Below are 20,737 nucleotides of genomic sequence, written 5' to 3' on the forward strand. Positions count from 1 at the left end.
TTTCTTTGATCATATTTCTGTCTTCATAGCAGTAAATGGAAAAGTTACACCAGAGCACCAAGATGCCTGGACTGGCCAGGCATTAAAACAAAGAACCTTGGCTTCAAATCGTGTCATTTAATCAGCTTCCAGTTGCCTCTTGGCTAATGAAACTCTCCACCATTGAAAGCGAAGATGTGCTGGCCTATTGCTCAGGAAAAGGAGAAAGCACTGGGATGGCTTTCTATAGTGTTTGCAACTTAGAAAGGTCAAGAGTCTCCCCAACTAAATATACCAAAATAAATTCAAACCCTAATTGGCCTAAATGGATGGCAGTTAAAAAAATTACACTCGTACAGTAATGTATTATCTGTGCAGACAATTAAACAAAAGAAAGCGGAATGCAGAAGACTTTATGCTCTTAACATCCGCTGGGAAAGGAGGGGGGAGGGTCTTTGCCCAGATCCGGAGGAATCTGCTTGTCCTCTGGCAATGGCCTGTCCTCTGCATCTGGGGAAAATCCCCTTTTCCCAGGGGAAATTAAGAGAGTCAAGTCTCCCAAAAATTATGTGGGAACCTGGGATAAGCAAGGGTCAAGGACCAAGGTCATAGTCAAACTGAGGACAGAGCATCATCGTAGGGAGGCCAGGCTAGCTATACCCTGGGAAGTAGAGCCTCTTTTCTCAGCRAAAGGATAGAGCCTAAAGACTTCACGGTTAAATCACTAGTAATCAGGCAGCCTGAGTAACCCTAGGTTTCTGAGGGCAGAGAAAGCAGGTCAGATGGTAACTCCCACTCCAGGCATCCCGTGAAGAAACTAGAGCATGAGGACTTTGCAAGGCACAAATGCTACCTCCATTTTTGTTCAGGTTATCAAAAGAGCACAAGGCCAAATTCTGAAACACTGAGAAATCCACAGCTAAAGCAATATATCTTAGGAACAAACACTGAATTGAGGGCCAGAATATCTCAATGACCAGAAACTCCCACTGCAGCTCCTGTGGAAGTCACTGTAGAAGGAGCTCAGCACACAGCGCATGAAACTATTTTTGGAAAACTGAGAGCTCTTTCAGACACCAAAATTGAAGATCCAGACATACAGCCATATTTACTTTCTTTACTTCACCAAACATCTTGCACAATGACCATAATGAGCACCTATGGTAGTTTTCTACTTCTTTTCTGTAAGATATTCAAGCACACRAGGATACTTGAAGAGGCTCCTATTGCTTCTGTCCTTCATAATAGAACAGCTGGGCCATCACAAAACAGTGCAGCTTCTATACTGTGATCTTTCTTTAGCTATCATTCATTAAAGTGGCACCTTGCCTTCCTCTGGTTCATGGATACATCTTTCAAAATGAGACCAGTGACTGCATGGACAATAATTGAACACACAGGTGCTTCATTGTGTAATATCCTGAACAAGAAGCACACCTTTGTGCCATATGCCTTCTCTATGGTTCCAAAGCTTAAAGCAAATATGAATAAATTTAACTCTGATTCAATTCCTAGGGAAGCAGGTTTCTCTCTGTTTTGTAGAGAGGTAAAGCTAGGCACAAAGGGCAAGATTTTCAAAGATGCTGAAGTGCCTGAAGATGGAGAAATGCCTTGCGGGATTTGCAAAAGTGCTTATGCAGAGTAGGTACCTGCCTCCCACTGAGATCAGTGTTTTGTATCTGTTCTACAGATGCAAATCCGACAGCTGGCTCTGTTAGAACAATATTTGCTGAGGGTAAACTAACTGCGTACAAAAGAGAGCTGAAACAAGACCATGCACCACTTTCCTTTTGAGATAGGACCGAAGCAACATCCATGTGACGTAGAGGGCTCATAATTCTGTCCACARTTGGCTTTTATCTGCTATTGATCATCTTGTACTACACTCTGCACTCTCCTTGCCATACCCTGTCCTCTCTAAGACCTTGTTAGAGTCCCTCCTGGGAACCTTCTGCTATTATTCCTTTAGCAACTGTACTTAGCAACCTTGGGTGATTTTACGTAGCAYAGTCATTCAGCATCCTTCTGCTTGAAATATTTACTGTATGTTTTAATGTCTAAAGATCTAAATAATTCTGAATGTATCCATTTTAGGTATCCAAATCCTGGTGCCTTCAAAATAGAGCATCCTAGGCTTTAGGATCCTAGACCAGGCCTCTGGAGACCTGAGCTCAAGCCCATCATCTTCTGATGATTTCCTATATGAATCTAGCAACTCACCTAGGAAGACTTAGTTCACAAGAAGACTTTTTCACTCCATAAACCTACACACTAGGAAAATTCCAGCTGTTTAAGCTGTGTGCTGTGTCTCTGGACTTGCCTTGAACTGCCTTCACATGCTACTGTCAAGCGATTTGACACCTACATGACAGTGAAGTCTGCTGCTCATGAGGCAGCCAAGCCCACACATGCGCTCCGGACACAGCTAGTACACTCTGGCAAAATTAGAGTCCAGTGCAGACAGCACGGGGGCAGCTGCCCTCCTTCGAAACCATGCCTAAAGCAGCAGCTCCTGCACCATCATACTGCCCCCACTCTATTGCCCCATCACCCCCCCAAGATGGGGAAGACACAGGTCCCCTTCGCTCTTTGGTTAGAAACAAACATATTTGTCCCATCTCCAGCGACAGCAGAGTCCAGTCAACAGCAGGAGGATACAAGAGTGAGTACTAATCTGAAGGTGGGCAGAAAGTGGAGAGAGAGACCTCGGTTCTCGTCTCTGCCTTAAGCCCTGGTCGGGTACTTTGTCCAATGGCTATTTAATGCCTTGACCAGCATTACAGTAGTGAATTGTCTTTTATAAGCAACTTAGGGWAAATACCTACCTCTACTGATGGTCCTGGCCAAATGAGGATTTTCTTATGGAAAGAGTGAGTCTAGCCAGCTTAGATAGCTGTCCTTTTTCTGTGCTAGTGACAGGGAGTTTGTTGGCTTGAGGGCTTGTGTTACTGACACAGCTAAGCCCTCTCCAAACCTCCCAGGCGGGAGCACTGGTGCTGTAATCCTGAACAGGATACTTACTAGTGAAAAGCATACTTTGTGAGTGAGGAGTGGAAACGACAATTGAGAAACAGCCTACAGCAAAACTCATTACCTGTGGACTCAGTGCTAATGTTCCAGGGCTACACATGCTGTTCAGTATTTTATTTCCAGTCACACCAGATCTGTGAGCTATCAAGGAAATGTCTCTCTCTGACATTAAATTTCTCATACTTCATATTTAGGTAGAAGGAAAAAGGAATATATTTAGAAAAACATTCTATTCTCACTTAGCCCTTTTGTGATAGTCGAAACAAAAACCAAAGTACATTGAGAATAGATGTTCTTCAGTGCAGGCACATGGGTTGGCTCAGTGTTGGCTTCAAAGGCGAGCACAATGCTGGTGCACAGCACGGCTTGCCTGGGAACGGGCACTCGCCGGCAAGCCTCCTCCCTTTGTTCACTCACTCTCTAGCTCAAAGGGAATGCGGAGGACTGAGAATGCTGTATTGAAAAATAAGCAAAGAACTTTAATTACATGCTCATCACTGTACTTTATAAATGTCAAAAAGACATTGTCAAATTAAAAGCACATTTAAAAACACAATTTTGCTATTGATATTCTTTGTTTTAAAAGCCCCCCCAAAATTTAAGACATATTTACTTTTCTCTGTCAATAGCATTTATTCATTGTTAAGGGTTTGAACACTTAATTCATTGTGAACAGCAGAACAAGCTGGTCTTCCATTCCTCTTTTCTTTCTACTGTTTTCTGTTTAACAGTACAAAGCTTTATCATTTGTAAATCCTTTACACTTTCAAGCTGTAAAACTTCTTCGAGGAAAAACTTGTCTGTTTGTATTGATCTCTTTATACTGTGCTTCCTCTATCTGTCTATACCTCTACACACAGGGAGAAACAGAGATACAGAAACTGTATTTTCAACTTGCATGACCTGATTGCCACAGGACAATATCCATGTTTGAGAAGGCTCTGATCATCAGGAGAGAGGGGATCACACAACAAAATAAGAAAGAAAAATAAATCCCATGTTAACTTCAGCTCTTTAAATAGACAGTTGATAAGCAATCAAGACAAAGTAGATAATAAAATCTTTCCACAATTATTAAAGCCTTGACTAAAAAACCTCAATTTTCTCAACTTAAATTTAAGTGCTAGCACCTGATCTTATCCATGATACAGCACGTTTGCAGATTATGCGTAAGAAAAGCAGAAATAAATCCTTTCCCATTTGTGTTGCTTACAGATGAGTATAGTAAAATCTGTTCCCACTCTAGTTCCAGTCAAAAAGACAGATTGTTCTTTTGATTTGACAACACTAAGAGACGTTAAGTGATATAAACTGGAGGATTTCATCTTCCAAGGACAGAACTATCACAATCTTGGCATAGTCTGATACRGGGAAATTTTAAAATGAGGCCCCTGAATTAATCACTGTTGGAACTGATTTTCTCTTACCCTCTCCATGCTCATTCTTCCCCGCCACCAACTCAGTGAAATTATTGCTCAGCTGAGCAAGCTGTTAGTGGCTCCCAAACTATAAAGAATATATACGTCAGGATGTTTTCCAACTCTGTTTATTAAAGATTCCCTAAACTTGCCCAAGGCAGGAGATTTGATATTTTTGCTGACGAACGGTATATGCTGCTCTTAAGGGCAGCACTTCCTGCTATCCGCTGTTGATGACTGCAAATCTCTCTCAGCATCATCAGAGTTTTCAGGTGGACTTCATCAGTTGTAGTCATCTTATCAGCTAGGGACAGCCTCTCCTAATGGCTTGATAAATATTCTGGCATGCCGATATCACTGTCAAGAGATTTAAATCATGCCCACTACTTACTGCTGCTATTACTACAGAGTTATAGCCAATGACTCTTTCACTTATCTCTATAACCAGAGACATTGAATAGCTCTTTTTTTATATCCCCACTCCTGGTCACTGAGAGTAGAATTTATACAGAAATGTCCTCTACCTGGATGGGAACATATTTTGCCTATATGAAATTTGAAGAACAGATTTAGTCTGTGTGGGAAATGCATTCCTAGTCCCATCCCTAGCTTGCTAATGAAAGCACATGCTGCACCATGGTTCTAACACAAGAACACCTTATGTCCAAGTCTCTCATATGACCACCCTGTATATGGAACAACCCTCAAAGCAGAAGCGGGTGAAGTGACTTATTATTTTACAGTCCCTCCATCTCAAGCTAACAAATGCTCAAGCTAACTTATCATATGTGTTTTGGCTTCAGTTAGAAGAATATGATGGCTGTCCTAGTGATTTTCAACCTTTCTTACACTAAGCCTTCATCTTTAGTCCTCCTTCCATTCAGCTGGGCTCTAGCTAAGATGTCCTTCCCCAGCTCAGCTGGTCATGTAGGGACCAAATATGGTCACGGTGCCTGTTTGAGAATCAGTGCTCTAATACCAAGCCAGGGAGAAGTACAAGGCAGCAAATAAGGTTGATTCTATTGCCAGCTTGTGACATTAAAATGMAATCCTTTGGGGTGAAATCTTGGCACCCCTGAGGAAAGCGTAAAACTTACCAGTACAGGGTTTTTCTCTTTGCACGTGTTCCATAGCTCTTTCTGCATTTGCTGCAGTTTTTCTGAGATACAAGGCTGGTTAGGATGAAGACTTGTGGCTAGTTGCAATTTCTTTTCTGTTTTCTCTTTTTCAGGATAGCTCATATCCAGCATGGGATGACTGAGAGGAACAGAGTGGAGTAAAGCAAGCAAAGACAATATGGTCTCTGTGGTTACTCCTTACTCTGCTTAATAATGGAAACAGGAATTGATGAAGAGACTTGTATGTGAGACGAATGGAACAGAACTGGGATGCGGGAGAGGAAAAGGAAGGAGTGAGATGACGAAGTCAGCAAATTAAAGGAAAAACTGAGTCTGGGAAGAGGAAAAAGAAGTTGGGTAAGATGTGAAGAAGTCTAGAAAAGAAGGAATGTGTTAGAATGAAAATATGCAAAATATAGATGAAAAAATAAGGCTTAAATTATAGTCTTTTTCAATTTTACGTTAGATTAGCACAATAAACCATGTACCTCAGCATATGACATCGTATGGCCACATGCCATGCAAAGTTGACTGACAGGTTAATCAGCTGATATCATGAGAAACAGACACTTAGAAGAAAATCATATTTAAACTGACAGGATAATTACTGTCACTGTCCCTCATGCAGGCCTTCGCAGGCAGGAACCTAACTCCTAGACCAAAAGATAGGGAGAACTATCACCACATACACAAGTATTTTTCTCCCTTGTTACATTGTGAAACATTTCTTCCATTCCTTCAGTCTGAAAACCATGAGAACAGAACGTATTCTATGACCAACATGTAGCCAGGATGAGTATTTCCAGCACCAGAGAATCATTTAATAACATCTGCAATCAAGATGTCTATGAAAGATTATTTTTTTTAATCTGCACCCTCTGCAATCCTTGTGGTTGATACAGAAAGCTGTTTATATTACACAGGAGTTTCACCTGAAGAATGGAAACAGGCATTGGTATAACCCTTCCTTTTCTTTCAAGACCTCCTGTTGTGACCTCCTGTTGTGATGGGATCCAGTTGTGCAATACACTCAGAAATTGCAAATACCCTGTGGGAAGCCACTCTAAGTTGTGAGTACCTGGTGCTTTTCATATGGRGACCCAGTGTGAGTGCTAGTAACCATCATTAGATGATTTGAGGTGATAACAATTGATGTGCCAAGTTGGATTTGAGTTCTGGTAGCATCTGTTGCTTTCACCGTAGTTAAGATCTGCCTTTGATTATATCTAAATTAGCTAGCAAGAGAAGTGATACTTCTATTATGAAGCCAAGAAAAGGAAAAAATTCTATAGTTTCTGTGCACAAAGAAACTCTGCACATTTTTTTTTTCCAAACTCAGTTTGTGATGCAGAATTTGTTTTTCCCTTCAGAATATTTTGAGATGGTGGAGTTCAGGATCCTGCAGGAAAGAAGTAAGGCAACAAGCAGGATTGCAACCCTGGACTTCAGGAGAGAGGACTTTGGGCTCTTCAGAGACCTAACTGGAAGAATCCCCTGGGTTAAGGCCCTAGAAGGAAGGGGGGTCCGTGGGAGCTGGCTGGTATTCAAACATCACTTCCTCCAAGCTCAAGAGCAGTGCATCCCTATGAGTAAGAAGAGCAGCAAAAGSAGCAGGAGACCTACATGAGTGAGCAAGGAGACTCCTGGCCAAATTCAGACAGAAGAAGAAAGTACACAGAATGTGGAAGAGAGGACAGGCTACTTGGGAGAATTACAGGAATGCAGTCAGAGTATGTAGAGATGCTGCGAGGAAGGTTAAGGCCTGGTTGGAATTGAATCTGGCAAGGGATGTCAAGGACAACAGGAAGGGCTTCCTCAAATACATCAGCAGCAAGAGGAGGACTAGGGAAAATGTGGGCCCGCTACTGACTGGGGCGGGGGCCCTGGTGACAAGGGATACAGAGAAGGCAGAATTACTGAATGCCTCCTTTGCTTCAGTCTTCACTGCTAAGGGCCGCCCTCAGGAATCCTAGCCTGGATGTGAGGGAGAAAGTCTGGAGAATGGAAGACTTTCCTTTGGTTGAGGAGAAAAGGATTAGAGACCTTCTGGGCAGGCTAGACATCCACAAATCCATGGGCCTGAATGGGATGCACCCACGGGTACTGAGGGAGCTGGCAGATGTTGTTGCCAGGCCACTCTCCATCATCTTTGAAAGGTCCTGGAGAACTGGAGAGGTGCCTGAGGACTGGAAGAAAACCAGTGTCATTCCAGTCTTCAAAAAGGGTAAGAAGGAGGACCGAGGCAACTATAGGCCGATCAGCCTCACCTCCATCCCTGGAAAGGTGAAGGAACAGCTCATCCTGGATGTCACCTCCAGGCATATGGAGGAGGAGAAGGTGATCAGGAGTAGCCATCATGGATTCACCAAGGGGAAATCCTGCTTAACCAATCTGATAGCCTTCTATGATGGAATGACTGGCTGCATAGACGAGAGGAGAGCAGTGGATGTTGTGTACCTTGACTTCAGCAAGGCTTTTGACACTGTCTCCCATCACATCCTCCTAGATAAGCTCAGGAAGTGTGGGTTAGATGAGTGGACAGTGAGGTGGATTGAGAACTGGCTGAAAGGCAGAGCTCTGAGGGTTGTGATCAGCAGTGCAGAGTCTAGGTGGAGTCTGTGCCTAGTGGTGTCCCTCAGAGGTCAGTACTGGGTCCCATCCTGTTCAACTTTTTCATCAATGACCTGGATGAGGGGACAGAGGGCCTCCTCAGCAAGTTTGCTGATGATACCAAGCTGGGAGGAGTGGCTAATACACCTGAGGGCTGTGCTGCCATTCAGAGAGACCTGGACAGGCTGGAGAGCTGGGCAGAGAGGAACCTCATGAGGTTCAACAAGCGCAAGTGCAGAGTCCTGCACCTAGGGAGAAATAACCCTAGGCACCAGTACAAGCTGGGGGCTGACCTGCTGGAGAGCAGCTCTGCAGAGAAGCACCTGGGAGTGCTGGTGGGCAACAAGCTAACCATGAGCCAGCAATGTGCCCTTGTGGCCAAGAAAGCCAATGGTCTCCTTGGGTGCATTGGGAAGACTGTTGCCAGCAGGTCGAGGGAGGTGATCCTGCCCCTCTACTCAACCCTGGGGAGGCCACATCTTGAGTCCTGTGTCCAGTTCTGGGCTCCCCACTACAAGAGACACATGGAGCTACTGGAGAGAGTCCAGCATAGGGCTACAAAGATGATCAGAGGGCTGGAGCATCTGCCCTATGAGGAACGGCTGCGAGAGCTGGGCCTCTTCAGCCTGGGGAAGAGAAGACTGAGAGGGGATCTTATCAATGTGTACAAGTACCTGAAGGGAGAGTGTCAAGGGGATGGGGACAAACTCTTTTCAGTTGTTCCATGTGACAGGACAAGAGGCAATGGGCAGAAATTGAAGCACAGGAAGTTCCGCCTGACCATGAAGGGGAATTTCTTCCCTGTGAGAGTGAYKGAGCCCTGGACCAGGTTGCCCAGAGAGGTTGTGGAGTCTCCTTCTCCGGAGATCTTCAAGGCCACCTAGATGCAACCTTGTCTAACATGCTCTAGGTGACCCTTCCAACCTTACTGATTCTATGATTCTATGATTCTAACTTAAGGAACTGCCAGCTTAAATCAGCTTGTTTTCAGGCATCTAGCTTACTGTTCATTTTGCTTCATTTACTCATTTCTGGAGAAATGACGTCTTCAAACTGTGAGATGTCCCAGAAGTATTTGATCTTTCTCCTTTGTCCAAGGTTTAAGTCAAAGTGGCTGAGATATGATAGACACTAAGGCTGCAGGCTTGCTTCTGCCACAACAGTCTGATACACAGCCTCTCATGCTTGCATGGTGTAGGTGCTAGATGAGGAAGAACATGCATTTTTCCACTCCTTTTCTATAACAAAGAACCAGYCTTGACTTGGTTCCTTTCTCCCACCAATCTGCTTCCCATTTCTTGTGCAGATGTGGGTATCTCATTCTCTTGCACCCTGCCAACTCCTCCCACACACCCTGGCTATCCCATCTTTGTCTCTGCTGCTCAAAGAGATCAGTGGCAGATTCTCCTCMCTCCGGACTGGTGCCACAGTAGCTTGACTTCAGTTGCAGACAGACAAGGAAGTCTTGTCTACACAGACAACACTCCCCCCCCAGCAAGCCAGTCAGGCTCCGAAAGAGACAAAACTTGGTTCTTTTTCCTCACTCCACTTCAGATATTTTCAGAAATTCCTTCTGAATAATGAAATAGAGAATAACAGGCTTGATATGAGGCTGCTTGTCCTATCAGACACTGCAGAACTGCAGAACAGTAGACTGTTCTTTGATGCTCTTTCCCATCATCCGCATCTAAGTTTAGCCTTTATAATCGCACAGATCAGTCTTTCAGAATGGGGGGAGAGGGGCTCAGAGGCAAATTACAAACCACAGCGGGATATTTTCTCCGCATAAATGTTCTCAACCTCAGAGTGATCAGCCAAGCCCTTGGAGAGATGCATCACCAGTCAACATGTCATGGCAAAATCTGACAGTACAGAGTGTTCAGCTGTTTATTCAAAGAATACATTTGAATAATGAATACATTCAAGAAACCATGCTGCTGCTGTGCTCATGGAAAAAAGAGCAAAAGGCTAACTTTGCCAAATAAATTATGTGTTGCAAATTATTCTTTCTCCTCAGAGCTGTGTGTGTCCCAGGAGTAAAGGATTTGCAAAGAAACTCTTTACCCAGACAAGTGCTATCTTGGTAAACAGGATTTCCAGCTCAGAATTCAAATGTGGGGACAACCAGAAGTAGCTCATTTCCAAAGTGTCTAACTACAAGTGGGAGAGGATTGTTCATAAGAAAATGAATAGAGGGCACCTTTTCATTACAGGACACTGCAGAACACTCCTTTTTACTGCAGAGAAGCTATTTGCAAAAGACGTAATGAGCCTGGGTGAGAATTATATGCACAGTTTCTAGGACAGAAGATATTATCTTCACTTCAGCTGGTGATAGAGCCCCCCCTCCAGGATCAGGTGTAACATTGCTAAAACTCCTTGGCCTTTGCTTGAAGGCCTGAAAGTTTCAGGCAGATTTTTTTGCACTCTCTTTCCTTCTATATAAGAAAGTCCACAACGAGGTTTTTAGTGTGTGCCCACGCTCTTTCCTCAATACAAAACCACAATGCTAACTGTATTTCATTTTTAGACAGCTCAGAGTTCCTACATGGCCAGTAAGTGAAATCTCTCCACTTGGGGCCCAAGGGGTAGCTGTGAGAGTTCTAGAGAGAGAAAAAATCTTCTGAATGGGACACTTAACTGTTTCCCAAGGAACTATTACTTTGGGTTTTTTTTTCATCAAACTTCATGTTCCTTCTGGACTTTCAGTCCTTTTCCTTACCTTTCATCAGTACATTCCCTCTTTTGAGCCGCTTCCAGAAGACTGTCTTCCTACTAGCTTTTATATAGGCAAAGTCAAGAGTACCTGTACTTTCCTGTGTCTTCCCCTATTAGTTCATGTCCTCCTTTATTTCCCTACCATTTGCTTACCCAGACCAAAAGCAGAGTGAGAGAGCCCCTGAGAGGAATAGCCATGCTGCTTCTCGCACTGCACAGCTCCTCATAGCCCGGGGCCGTGCCTGGGGCTGCTGGAGGCTCCCACACAGCAGAGCTGCCTGAAGAGTCGGGGCAGTTCCCATAGTAGCTGTGATGATACCTCCAGCTGTTTGATGGGGTGGATGTAGGTTTAAGTGTCTCACAAAGTCCTGGCAAATGCAGCGTCCAGTGCTTTTTCAGATATTATCACTCTTTGCTTGTTTTCCTCCAGGCCAGCAATGACACTCTTCACAATTTTAAAGACCCTGACCAAAGCTGCACGCTCAGATACTATGTATGCCACCATACCATTGACCTTCCCTTCCTACCTCGCAGACATATACAATTAAACAGGGTAGTTAAGGTGTGACTCCAGTGGGAGCTATCAGGCACTGCACTTTCAAAGGTGACCATTGTCTCTGTTTAGGAGACTACTTCAAGATTTGGAGTTAATTTTTATGCCACTCTTGTGGGTTGTGGTCTGTATCTGCTGATGTGGAGGCATTTTTCCTGAATAAAAGACTTACAGAAAATAGATTGTTTCCTTACGCCAAAGGACACACAGTTCTTTAGCCCGTTGCATTGTATTTCATCACTCCTCTCCAGCTGTGGTTCTCATTTACATATTCTTCCTGTGTGGCCTTTTTTATGTTTCCTTACACTGCTGTTCCCAGGTGCCTGCCAAGCAGGGCTCCACTGGCTTGCTGGTGCAAGTGGGGTTGAGCACTTTCCAGTGGTAAACTGGATCTGAAGATGAGAATGTGGATTGCTTAAAAAAAAAAAAAAAAAAAAAAAAAAAGAACTGTTGATTATTTTTAGTTTAGTCTTCTGCTGAAAAGGATGAAACCGCTTGCGAAAGGCATGATCACTGCTGAGCAAGAACAATGAAGAAGTATTATTTGTGTGCAAATTTCCCCACAGTCCCTATCTTTTGACGCCAGCTTAAAATGTTCCCAGTCGCTGATGCATGGAAAATGTTCAGGATGCAGTAGACAGTTCTAAAAACACCAGAACCAATCACCTGGGAAACAAGAAAAACAGAAAGTCAAGTCAAAAAGTATTTCAACTATTAAACAAACACCACCCACCTGTAGGCGAGTGGCTAGCAGCCTGAAGCAATATGCGTAAATCCTTTTTAGAAGTTCCAATATTTTTTTAAATGTAGGGGAGAGAATCAGTTTCTCTCATACTCGCTGTGTGATATTTAAAATCTGCTGTGCAGTCGTAAAACTACAGCCCTCAGCTCAGGTTATCCAATATCCTTTTCTAGGTAGATGGTGAAATGAGTATGAGTTTGTGAATCAAGTCGGGTAGAAATAAGAATTAATCTAAACTGATAAAAACACTCAAAACTTAGGCTCAAAACTGGGGACAAATGAGAGGTATGCTTCTCATACTTCACCATCAGTCCCAGAGGATTTGGAGTCCTGTTAAAATAATCAGTAACACGTATTGCAGTTCTGGAAATTAACACGTATTGCAGTTCTGGAAATCCAAACATAAATCTGGGCATAATACAGGAGGCAAGGTCTTAGCTCTTTCAAGTGATACTTACAAAGTCAGAGTCAGCTCTGTCATCCAAATCTTCTATTTTCTTAGATTATTCCAGGACATATCTTCACCACTAGTAACATTATAAATTTGCATTATTTTTTAATAAAAGAATAGGCCCACTAGTATGAATGTTTCAATCTGTCTGACTTAAAACTCCATGGGAATTAAACTATCATGGTAGGATTTAATGCAAGTCTCTTCAGTCAGCTAAAAAGAAGAGGCTAAGTCATTGAGGTGACCAGGTCTCTCATGCCACCTTCCCTTACTCACACTAGGGCTCCTCCCCTCACTGGCGGTCCTGCGCTCACTGGTGTTATGGGAAGAAGGACTACAGTTCTGTGTGGCTCGGGCTTAAAGGTGTTAGGGGTGACTTTAAAATTTACTCATCACAGACAGAATGAAGAACTTGCAATACTCTCATCCTGCAGCACAATGAACCGTGTGCATCTACCATGAGTTCTTCTCTTGGGTACCTCAGATTTTCATATTTTTGGGGTAATGGGGAGGCTATAAGTGCTCAGCCCTTCTGATAATTAGATCCCTGAGAAAACTATTCATTTTGAATTTCTGAGGACTGAGGCAGCTAAAAATCATGGCACCTTTGGAAAATGTGGTTTCAGGTGTATAACAATCATATTTTAGTTTATTTTGAAATGTGTGTACAAACCACAATAGCGAATTACTCCTTCATTAACACCRCTAAGCATGATGATGATGATAATCTTTCAGTGCTGTTTCTGAAGTGGATTTGCTCAAGGTTAAAAGAGGTAACCTTTGAACCGGTGTATGCTTTCAAACCAGAAAGACTGAAAGGTCAAAGTTGAAAAGTATATATTTTAAATAGCACCAGATGGCTGTGGCGCAAACACAAAGGTAAATTCAAACTGCTGTGCAGTGAAAGCACGTGCATGTGGAGGGACCCCAAGGGTGAGTTACAGCCTCTGCGTACTCTGGGGCTGGCCACCATCTGATATATACCTTCGCCTGCTCAGTGTTTAGCTAGGGACGACTTTTCTTTCTTAATGACTGAGGGATGAATAGRGCCAGTTCTTCAGATGCAAGAGTTGTTCCCAGGGCCTGCAATAGAATTGGATTCATATCCAAGGACAGAGGTTAGCCCACAGCCCACTGGTTTTCAACTTTTTTGATTTATGGAGCCTTTACWAATTTACTTGGAGAAGTGGAAACCCCAGTGAAAATTAGCACATGTGGACTGCTATCGAATATTTATGAGCMTGGTTTTCACAGTCACCTTTTGCAAACAATTTCAAAGTTCTCTACAGATCTCAGATTGAAACCACTGCTAAAAACAGACTCTTTTTTCACCACCTAGTCCTCCCTTTGCAAAATTTGATAGTTACCTTAAAAATATCTCTACTCTCCCAATTTTACTACTTACAAAAATGAATGCAGCTATCTGAATTTAGCTGGCACAGTCATTTGAATGTTAACCTAATGTCTTTTGCCCTTTTAGTTCTCATATTTGTATGTCAGCATATATTTGGGTTGCTGCCTCCCCCCTCCTCAGTTATTTTTCTCTCAGACAGCTTTGCAAAACTAACTGTATATTATTTGATAATCACTCAAGATATTTTTTTTTCTGGGTTAATGGCATGGCGTGATCCTATGAGCTTGTTGCCTAATGTGAAAATTTTCATCTTCCATGTGGGAAGCAKTCTATGTGTTGATTAAATGGATTTATTACCCACTAAATTGATAGCTAACTTGGAATAATGATCACAATGAGGAATCCAAATTACGTGCTAAGTAGCCTCAATTCTTTCCAGACCAATCTTAAYTCTCTAATCCCTTGCAGCCTTACCCTTGCTTAGGATGCTGAAGACCTCTCCACCATCTGCTGCAGAGATCCCTTAAAATATGAAATCAGAGCTGAAATTGAAGGGCAGCCTACATACAAGCTCCACAAGTCATCTTTTTATAAAGGAATCTCTTTTTTTAGGGCTTCCTCTTATTTCATTTTTCCTTTGATTCTTTGATTGCAAGCTCTTTGACAAGAGTCCATTTGTATCCATGTATGTGTATGTACATCACATACAATGACAAAGTCTTTGAGTACAACTGCAATATAAATATTAAAGAAGGAGAACAATTCCTGGGTTGCAGGTCGATCAGTCTAAGGATTTTTTTCAATACCTATACGTGCCCTCTATCTCTTCTCTGACATGATAGGGTTCTCTAACAGGTGAATAATGGAATGTAAAGCCTTAAAAGATGCAAAATTTTCATTTATAAAAAGTAAATTTTATGAGAGAAGAGCACTGGCCCTGCTCAGAAGACAACACAGCCAGAATAATTATTATTCTCTGCAAAATGATAAAAGCTGTGAGTTTATAAGTGAAAATTTTGTTTTTCAAAAACACATTATTCTTGAAAATACAGTACTTTGCTAGTGCTTTTGTCCATCTCTTTACTCCCTAGCACTATCTTACAGCATATACCTCAGACTTGCATGTTTAATAACCATGTCAGACTGTGCCCTGTGTTGTACCAACCTGTCTTATTTATTTCACTGGTTCTTGTCACACAGGATTAGAATCACTTGGTGAACACTCTTTTTCATACAGAAGCTTTGGTAGCCCTAACAGTCCTTACTTTTGCATTTGCATGTAAGCAAGGTTATTGTCACATGTCTAAACATTCTGGTTTTAGCCTTTCTCCCTTCCCAGGTATATTAAAATTTTGGTAAATCCAGTCATGCTGTTTTCAAACATTCCAGAGTGAGAATCTTGATGCTAYAGTGCAGTCCATGAATTGATCTACAAGTGACTTTTTGCTGAGCAATTCTCTTTTTCTTTTCTATTCTATTCACTGCACTTGGAACATTTTATATATGTTGGTGCAATGACAGGCTTCCCCTCTACAGTTTTTAGATAAATTACATTTATTGATGGTAGGACATGTGTTCACACGTAAAAATCCTACAACTAGTTCTTGTTGTTGCTGTAAGAGAAGAGCTCATGTAAACAGTTCCAGGCAGTCAAACCATTAGAATCCTAAGTGTTAACAATAATTTCATATCCTCATAATGATTTGAACCAGCATCTGTTCTCACTCTGGGGTAAGGCTGGAGTAACTCCCCTGAAATCAGTGGAGTTTTATACACAATATAAAACCCCAGTAAAATCTTAATCTAGCMCTGTATCTCAAAGTGCAGAGGCGAAGATGTGTGTGATACCTATTTGCACATGATTTCATGTACCAGAACTTTTTAAAGTRTGTATGTTAATAATTCATATATTGCATTAATCACTTATTCTCTATAGTGTTTAATAATGTTAAATCATTCTTTCAGAGAAGGAAAATGTTTACACCTTCAGACTAAAATAACTTGTTGTATAGAATTGTAATCAGGGAGATTAGCTAATGTTAGCATGCATCTCTCATATCTTAAATGTGATTTCAAGGTTATCCAGCAACTGAGGAGAGCTACATTTTATTATCTGACCTTCCAAAGAAATCAGCTATGCTAAAAAGGATAGCAACATTTTTTTGAATTCTATTATCAAGCTCTTTTTTCATATAACTACATTGGTACAACATCTAAGACTCTTTTCAAATTGAACATGTCTTAAAAATGTACCATTTATTTTTTTTTCTGGCTTTATTCATGCAAATGAAGACAGCCTTGTAAACAAGCTGTCATTTACCAGTAGGTGAATCCTAGATACCTGCTGCATGAGCCTAGTGACATCACGATTAGGCACACTGTTCCCCAGGGCTACATAGATGCGTTTGCTTTATTTCCTTAAAAGAAAACTATTTAATAGAGCTGAAGAGTTATTATACAGTGTCTTCAGAAATGTGGCACTTCATTTTAATGCATTAATTATTTTAATGCATTATGTCTGGATCAACATAACTATTAGTGCAAGCTAATATGTTTCCCACTACTTTTACAGCTTCAGGTTTACAATGAGGTTGTACTGGATGTCCCCCTTGTAAAAAAGTGCAGTGGACATGAAGAATAACTAGGCTCAATAGAGCATTAACCATTTATTAATAGCTCTTTAAACTCTCTGTCCAGAGCTCCTCTGATATTTGTCTTGCTCGTGCAAACCCAACTACGGCAAATTTCCAGAATCCCAATGTCAAACTGTATTGCCTCCTAGATGCTATCTTCTTGCAGCAGAAGAAGTTTCTAGTAGAAGCTTTATAGCTCCATGTTTCTCCCACCTACAACACCTAGACCTTCTGGAGGATACAACTGTGAGCATTTGGATCCATCAGAACAACCAGTGGTGAGCAGAAGGAGAATTTTTTTCACATTTGGTGTTGTCCACCCAGCCTACTTCTTCCACAAGACATACAGAAGACAAATATTTTACATGATATGAGGACATGTGGTTTGACTACAATCGATGTCTATTTCATCATTTTTTGTTTCTGCTGGAGAAGCACTGGATAATGTCAACTAGGGGTGGCCCAYTCCATTTTAACTGGCATTTGATAGTACCAAAATTCATGAGGACTTCTAAATGACTCCTTAATGGTAAGCATCATAATATCCAAACTTGGCTGGAATCATGGAGATTTGGATTTATGTCGATATGTTGCCTTTTAGATTAACCTGAATTTTCACTGAGCACCAGAGAAGTTCAAAGTGAAATCAATCAATATTACTTTAACAGAGTAGTTACACTATTGATTGCAAAACCAGAAAACAAAATAATAAAGTAAACAGAATCACAGAATCTCAGATTCATTGAGGCTGGAAGGTACCTCTGGAGAGCTTCTGGTCAAAACTCCCTACTCAAAGCAGGATCAGCTAGAGCAGGATACTATTAGTCTTTTTAACTACAACAACACATTACTGGCTCCTGTTTGACCTCTGGTCCTTCTCTGCAAAGCTGTTCTTAGTTGGTTGGTCCTCAGACTGTACTAGTGCTTGGGATTTTTCCTCCCCAGGTGCAGGACCCTGCACTACAATTTGTTGAACTTCATGAGGTTCTTTTGTGCCCWTTTCTTCAGCTTGTGGGGGTCCCTCTGAATGGTAGCACAATGCTCTGGTGTATCAGCCACTCCTCCCGGTTTGTATCCTCTGCAAATTGCTGAAGGTGCCCTCTGTCCATCATTCTGTCATTAAGGAAGAGGTTAAACAGTATTCAACTCAGGTTGGACCCCTGCAGTATGCCATTTGTGGCTGGCCTGTAGCTGTACTTTGTACTGCCAGTAACAACTATCTGAGCCCAGCAGTTCAGCTAGTTTTCAGTCCACCTCACTGTCTGCACATCTAAGCCATACTGCATCAGTTTGTCTGATAAGACTGATATGGGAGACCATGTCAAGATAAATTCAGGATAAACAATATCCATTGCTCTCTCCTCACCTACCAAGTCAGCCAGCTGAYTGTAGAAGGCTATCAAGTTGATCAAGTATGATTTCCCCTTTGTAAATCTGCGATGACCRCTCCCAATCACCTTCTTGTCTTTCATGTGTTTGGAAATGGTTTCAGGATTATTTGCTCCACCACTTTGCCTATGATAGAGGTAAGGTGGATCAACCTGTAGGTCCCCAGATCCTCTTTGTGCTCCTTGAAGACAGAAGTGACATTCACTTTCTTCTAGTCCTCAGGAACCCTCACTGATCACTGTGACTTCTAAAAAATTATCGAGAGTGGCCTTGCTCTGACATTGGCCAGTTCCCTCAGTACTCATGGGTGCATTCCATCAGGTCCCATGGACTTGTGCATGTCCAGTTTGTTCAAATGTTTCCTAACCTGAACCTCCTTCWTCGAAGGTAAGACTTTCTTAACCCAGACTTTTCCTGTGGTCTCAGAGACGAGGGAATCCTGAAAACAGGTCTTACCAGTAAAGACTGAGCAGTAGGAGACATTGTCTTTTTTCATGTCCTTTGTCACCAGATTTTCATGCGCATTCAGTAGCACACACACCTTTTCCCTGGCTTTCTTTTTGCAGCTGATACACCTGTAGAAGCCCTTCTTGTTATGCATCACATCCCTCACCAGACTCAGCTCTAGGGGGAAGAGGAGGGTGGTTCTGATTTTCCTAACACTGTCTCTGCACACTCGGACACTGTTTCTATATTCCTCCCATGTCACTTGACTCTGCTCTTTTATGCTCCCTTTTCATGTTTGAGATTTGTCAGGAGCAACTCATTCATCAACTCAGGCCTCCTGCTGCCTTTGCTGATTTTCTGCTCATCATACTAGGTCATCCTTGAGCTTGGAAGAGGTGACCCTTGAAAATCAGCACCCGTTAAACAACTTAAAATATCTGAGATTAGTCTGTTCTCCAAACATTCTGCCATTCAAGACTTCTGTGAGATATTGCTTAGCTATGGTAGCTATGGTAGCTACCACAGATGCCAACAGACAGCATAACCTCTACCTGATGACGCTTATTTCAGTGCATGCTCTCTGAGCTCAAAAGCCAAGACGGCTGCTCAGCCGCCCYTTGCCTCTTTAATGTCGTCTTACAGAGCTGACTTATAACACTAACAGAGGAGAGGAGGGAAAGAAAGGATAAGCAAGACAGACATCCAAATCCCCCCATCCACTCCACGGTTGCCAGCATCAGTGAGGTGTCTCAGGTTGCAGTCTCTCCATCTAAGGTGGATTCCTTCCCAGTTTCTTGCCTTCCTTTCCTTTTATTTTCATCTCTGGCTCTTAGGAATGCAGGTTTAACRTTTACACTAAGGATGACTCCCCTTCCCTGCTAGCTAGGATCGGGTTTCTTCTCCCTCCCACCCCCACCCGCAGTCCCTTTGGGAACCTACGGAGGTTACATTCCTATTGCACATTCCTCAATTAGCACGTTCCTTCCAGCCTGACTGACTTTCTCGCTGCATGCAGCAATCCAAGACAGCTACGATATTTTCTGAATCTTGGCTCATTCAAAGTATTCATTCTGCCTCGTTCAATTTCATAACATCTAGGTCACTCTGAGTCTTTGATAGAGGCCATATATGACATGTTAAAAAGGAAGATGACTGGCATGGCATTTAAGTACTTKTTCTATATAGCCGATTTGAATTTAACTATCACACAAAATGACCCAGTGCTCGAATGTAGGTAAATCGTGACTTTCCTGCTTAACGAATACAAATTACTCCTACCTTTCCATCTCAAAACTGCTCTTTACTCAACTGCTTAATCAAAATCCATGTAGTTATTTTTAATACATTAATTTTCTTTAATTTCACATCAAAGGCCTTTTCTGAATGCTGTTAATTGTCTTTGAAGATGTTACATGTTTGGGCTAAGCAATCCACAATTTAGCTAAGTTCATTTAACTAGAGAAGTATGTCAAAGAAGGAAGGAAAATAAGATTGGATTATGATTATTTTCTTAGATGACYGAAATGTTTACTATTGAAATTCATTGCCTCTCCATTTTTTGTGACTATTAGCTTATGAATATACAGTGTTTTCATTGTTATGACTTTCCTACTAATCTCTTTATATTTGTTTTCCCTTTAAGATCCAGCTCTTAATGTCATAGAATTGCTGGCAAACCTCTGCTTTCCTGTTAAAAAGAAAGCATCTAGTTTGCATAGCCTCAGGGAAAGCCCCAATTATTTGTTATATTTAATGATTTTTAAAACTATCTTGTGACAATGAAGACATTATTTTTTGAAGTCCAAGACTTCAAMATTTCTTCTTTCAGTATTTGACATTATCTTAAATAGTACTTGTTAGAGATTTAACTACTGATGGATTAGTAGCAGTAAGAATAGAAGCATTACCAGAGAACTTTTAAACAGTGTCTGTGCATCAGGGAGGCCTTATATAAGCACAGAAAGTAAAAATGATCTTTCCTCTACACTCTCAGTCTCTGATACAGACTGAWTGGCAGGGAAGTAAAAGGCAACAGTGGTCTGACTGCTGTGAGTGTGATAGACGTAACACAGAAGTAACATCACAACTGTTAGTTGCCTTTTGCTTGTAGACATTCAAAAAGAAAAGTTCCAAGGTAAGAAAAGAAGGAAAAAGAAGGGGAGAAAATGGTTCTAATAATAAAAATAATTGGAATGAATAAATGAATTTAATGTGAAGAGAAGAAAAAAGAGAAAAGAAGAACGCTTACTTGTTAAATTACTACCATTTGGGCATAGAGATGAAGCATTACGTGTT

The sequence above is a fragment of the Rhea americana genome, unplaced genomic scaffold (assembly GCF_003343005.1).
Source record: "Rhea americana isolate MKP2758 unplaced genomic scaffold, rheAme1 scaffold_32, whole genome shotgun sequence".
Classification (NCBI taxonomy): Eukaryota; Metazoa; Chordata; class Aves; order Rheiformes; family Rheidae; genus Rhea; species Rhea americana.